This window comes from Chrysochloris asiatica, unplaced genomic scaffold (genome assembly GCF_000296735.1).
Source record: "Chrysochloris asiatica unplaced genomic scaffold, ChrAsi1.0 scaffold00512, whole genome shotgun sequence".
In the NCBI taxonomy this organism is placed as follows: Eukaryota; Metazoa; Chordata; class Mammalia; order Afrosoricida; family Chrysochloridae; genus Chrysochloris; species Chrysochloris asiatica.
Window position 1 is genome coordinate 443,753 of NW_006409030.1, and position 5,604 is coordinate 449,356.

General features: G+C 44.4%; 1 pseudogene; it reads right to left on the reverse strand.

Moving 5' to 3' along the window:
- Positions 1-447: 447 nt before the first annotated feature.
- On the reverse strand, positions 448-2,182 carry LOC102813807 (annotated as a pseudogene).
- Positions 2,183-5,604: the final 3,422 nt, after the last annotated feature.

Sequence of the window (5,604 nt, forward strand, 5' to 3'; positions counted from 1 at the left end):
ATGTCTTTATGACCCATGGGAATGTACAAGCCAGCCACCCTCTCCACAGGATGAATCCTGCAGGTCCCAGAGGCTTTCCTAGTACTGCCAATTCAATTTGCCAATTTCAGCTGTTGGTGAATTCCACAGCACCAGTGTCAAATCTACTCAAGCTCTCATAAACTGTATAGATCAAAATAGAGTGAATAATACAGAGATTTGTGTGTGTGTGTGGTTTGTTTTTTTTAGCAAATTTTCCATTATTTGGAAAAGATTAAAAAGCAAAAAGTGAAATCTCCCTTTACTCTAAAAGTAAAGAAAATTATTCAGCTAGATGATACCGTTGGGCCTTTGGCACAGACATGCCTTCCCTCCCTCCAGGAGTCCAAGGCGGATTCTGACCATAGCAGACTGAATTTTGCTCAATCTTTTGGCTCCTTCCCAGACCAGCACAGTGTTGACCATCCCTCACCTGGGCCGGTTTGAATGCTCTTCCTTCATAGCCTTCACAAGCCAGTCCCTCTCAGTCCCCTCCTCAGAGTCGCTGGTGTCACTCACCTCCATGGCAAGCAGCTTTGAGTAGTTGATTTTCCGCTCTTGGGGCAGCCTGGCCTGGAGGGTGAGGAAGGCGGCCAGCAAGACCACGCACCAGGCGTGGTAGAGCACAGCCAGGCTGGTGTACATCACCACAAAGCCCCCCACTAAGCTGCCTAGGCTAGATCCTCCCCTGTAAAAGTGACCTTGGAACATGAAGCTCAGAGACCTCTCTGTTCCAGGAGTGGCCAGGTCCTCCAGCGAGGCCCCCACTGCCCACCAAAGAGCCCCGCTGCTGAGGGCACTCAAGATCTGGACAGGGAAGACAGACCACCAGTTCCAGAGGAAGGAGTAGTAGAGCAGCTGCACAACCAGGCAGCCCAGCCCCAGTCCCACAGTGCCCACCCTGGACAGTTTCCAAAGCAACACAATCTTGAATGGATGAAGCAGCATTTCCCCCAGCAAGCTGAGGGCAACTGTGAAACCCATGACCAGCTCACTGCTACCATGGTCTTTCATGTTCCAGAACAGAAAGTTCTGCACAGTACTGGCAGCAGCTCCCACCAAAAACACACTGAAGGCCAGGAGGATGAGATGGGGTTACCTCCTATGAGGGACAATGCTTTGACTGTTTTGTAGCTGGGCTCTCGCCGCCGGCAGATGGGGACTGGAAAGGCGATGCTTACTAGCATGGCCACGATGATGACAAGAGAGTAGCCATAGAAGTATGCCACACCTCGGGGACCACTTGTCATCATGTAGCAATCCAGCTGCTCCACCAACGCTGTGATGGCACACACACCGGCTGACATGCCCAGCAACCTCCAGACCCACAGGCTTAGGTAGCGGTCAGTGGCATCCACATAGTCCAAGTATTCATAAAGACTGTCATCAGCCACTTGCTCCAGAGGGGCTGTCAGCAGCTCCCAAAACACCACGAACCCCAGGGAGAAGATGAAAGTCCACTGTAGCCCTTCCAAGGAGAGGTCACCGTTCTGTGCATTCTCCTTGTCTACCGACAAGTTGGTTGGATGCCCCAGCGTGGTACCCTCAGGAAGCAGATGGGGCGAAGTGTTGACCACCTCCAAAGAGGCAAAGTGATGGAGGAGAACTTGAGGTGTTGTCCTGGTTTCCTCAACAGAGTCCACTGAATAACTGGGCAGATCACTGAAAGGCTCTTGGTCACTTTCATCAAGCCCTTTTCTGAAGCTTCCAGAAGCTTCCACAATTCCAGTCCTCTTGGCTCGGTGGCTTGAGGCCCATTCTTGTGCTGTGGTGATATCCACAGTCCGAGAGACCCCCAGTGGCACAACTGTGGTGGTCCTGCTGTTGCTGCTTCCATTACATGAGCGGTATAACAGGTCTTTGTCCAAAGGTGGGACCAGGACCATCAGCAGGCTGGCTCCCATGGAGCCCAGCAGCGAGCCCATCAGATGCACTCTCCTTTTCTGGTATCTCTTGGCCAAGAAGGCACAAAAGGGGGCCCAAAGGCTGTGATCAGGTACTTGGTGCCCATGAGGATGCCCATCCAGGGCGCTGTTAGGCCCAGCTGCCTCAGGTAGAGGGTCAGGAACGGGGTTACACAGGCATCCCGGACCCCACACACCACGTTGAAGAGCCTGGCCACCCCCAGTGCTCTGCTGATGTCCCACTGGTGGTTGCGGTTCATGGTTGCCCACTCCAAGCCGTCTGGGCCGAGACCGTGGGAGCAGCTGGGCGCAGCGTCCTCAAATGTGGACTTTCAGGGGACCTGGGAAGGCAGCGGCCCAATGTCCCCGGGAGGGAGGCTCTAGGGCGCCTCTGGCCTCTGGCGGTGCTAGGGTCACCAGGTCAATGGCTGCCCGCCACGTCCCCGCCTCAGGCCCGGAAGTGGCCCCACCCCGAGGCACGGGGCGGGGGTGGGGCCAGCGCACCTGCTGCTTCTGGTTACATTTAGAAATACCTTTTTAAAAGTTGTTACTGGTGAGGAGACATGGATTCATTACTAGAAACCTGAAATATGGAAACATTCTCAGTCATCAAACAAGAAAATTTTCAAAAGTCGGTCATCAAATGGAAAATTGATGCTTACAGTTTTCTGGGATCCTTCAGGGCCAGTATTGGAGCACTATCAGGAAAAAGGCTCATCAATCTACAATGCTTGTGACAGTGTGATGCTCAGTGAAAAGCTGAAGCCTAAACTTCAAATTAAACACAGAAGAATGTTATCCAAATGTATTGTGATCTTGTAAGACAATGCACTCATGCAAACCTCTGCCCACACTGTTGACACTCTGCAAAAACTGTATTTTGATGTGTTAAAGCATCCTCCCTATAGTCCTATCTTACTCCACTGGACTTTCACCTGTTTATTCCCCTGAAAGCAGCCCTTTTGAGGATGAAGATTCACCTCTGAAGAAGTAGTGAAGATAGTGGTGCATTTGTGACTGGCAGCTCAGTCTAAAACATTTTTTAATAAAATAATTGGAAATCTTGTTGACAGGTGGACAAAATGTATGAAAAGCAAGGGGATTATGTTGAAATGATGTATTAATATTTCCTAAAAGTCTATTAAAATAAGTTTTACAGAGTGTACATAAAAGAAAATTATATTCAACAAGTCACAGAAGTCAGCAGACTCTCCTACCTAAAATATCCATGTTTAGGAATTTTTCCTGAAGTCATAGATACCAATGTGCATTTGTAAATGTGAACAAACAATATTAAGTGTAGATTTTTTATCATTGTCAAAAATATAAACAAATGTAATGTCCAAAAACAGGTAAGTTGGTTAAATAAATGATGATACATCCACAAATGAAGTACTTTGGGATCATTAAAATTGTTGGATAAATTTATAAGTGTTTCCAGAAAATGCTAATTCTGCAAGATATGCTTAATGGGGAAAATATTTGTGGTTAAATACATGCAGGAAGCACTAGAAACACTTTCAGCTTTCAATAATAATAGCCTAATTCAATCTGGTTGGAACTTTCAGAGGAATGCCTTGGTTCATATAATAAAAGTCAAAGGAAGGGAAATCTTCAGGAATAGCTCAGCCAAGGATACAGCCAAGAAATTTATGTGTTGTTCTTAGTTCTGTCTTCTTTCACTTATTGCCCTCATCATCAAGCAAAGTTGGAATTCATTATGCTCACAGTAAAACTGCCAGCTCTGACTGGTCAATGTGCTTCCTTATTCAGACTCAAAATGGGAGACTGAAACAAGAAGATACTTTTCTCCTACATATGAAGAGAAAGTCCTTCTCTTCAGTCTGATGGAGTAAATCTGGTAAAGAAATATTGTACACTTATTAGTCCTAGTGTAGAGCTGTCGGATAGTGCTCTGGACCACAAGGTCGGTTTGAACTGCAAGGTCAGTGATTCAAATTTATCAGCTACTCCTTGGAAACTCTATACAGTGTCACTATGAGTCAGAATCAACTTCATAGCACTTAACAACAACAATTAGTGACCACCTGTAAATCACTGTAAAAATAACACTGACAAGAGAAATTGGAATTATGTGACTTGGAAATACAGCTGGATTAACTGAACCCAAACTACATAAGAATTAAAGATTTAGTAGTGGAAGGAGGAATATACAGGCATATACCCTGCAGGAGTCCTGGTGTGGCACTGTGGGTTAATGCGCCAGACTGCAAAGCCATTTGATCTGCAAGGTCAACTGTTCCAGCTCACCAGCTACTCCTCAAAAACCCTATACAGGGTCACTATGGGTTGGAATCAACTCAACAGCAATTGACAACAACAACAACCCTGCCAGGAGACTAGTAGCATGGTTGGAGAAAAAACATGTTCAGATTCTCTTTCACATACTCTTGACTTTTGCCCCACCAGTCTTCATGTTGGTGTTAGGACTTTACACTTCTATATCAGTGATGTCACTATTGCCTCATGTGATGTCTTATTACCCATCTGAATTTCCTTCAGAGTCATCATTCATCATTTTTTTTTTATTGCTGCAAGTATATATAATAGAACAATTTCCATTTAAACAATTTTATATAAACAATTGAGTGACATTAATTACATCCATCATGTTACGTAACTATCACCACTATTTACAAACCTTTTCTATTACCCTTAGTGCCCTCTATGCAATGACTCTCTTTTACTTCCTCCTCCCTCAAGCCCCTGCTAAACATAAACAAATTTTTGTCTCTATATATTTGTCTATTCTAAATACTTCATATAAGTGGGGGGGGGTCATAAAATATTTTTTCTTTTATATCTGACTTATTTCTCACAGTGTACCATTTTCAAGATTCATCAACAGAAAGCAATTACAATGTTCATCCTCTGTGTTTAACACTTTTTGTTTATATAATCATCCTTGATGCACATTTAGGCAATTTCTGCTTTTATTAATTATGTATAGTGCTTCAGTGAATATTTAGTGTAGATGCATTTACTTATGTTTCTGTTTTTACTTCTTGTGGGTATATATCAACAAGATGTAGAATGCTGGACAATAGGTTAATTTTATATTACATGTTTTTGAGGAACCATCATACTGTTTTCACAGAGCATGTACCATTTTACAATACCAGTAGCAGTAGGGTAAAATTTCAATTTCTCTACATCCTCACAAACACCTATTTTCCTTTTCTATTTTTAAAATCATAATTATCTTAGGGTGAAGGTATATCTCATTGTGGGTTTGAATTGCATCTTTCTAAAGATGTCAGCTTGGGGACTAAGGTGTGCATGACACAAGCCATGGTATTTTCAATAACCTCATACATGTGAAATCTGGACAGTGAATAAGGAAGACTCTAGAAGGATTGATGCTTTTGAGTTATGATGTTGGAGGAGAATATTGAAAGTGCCATGGGCTGCCAAAAGTACCAACAGATCTGTGTTGGAAGAAGTGCAGCCAGAGTGCTCCGTGGACGCCAGGATGGCCAAACTTTGTCTCTCATACTTCAGACATATTGTCAGGAGGGACTAGTTTTTGGAAAAGGATATCATGTTTGGTAAGGTGGAGGATGAGAGAAAAAGATGAAGATCCTCAGCGAGATGGATTGGCCAAATGGCAACATCAGTGGGCTCAAGCATGGCAACAGTTGGGAGGTTGGCCCAGGATCGG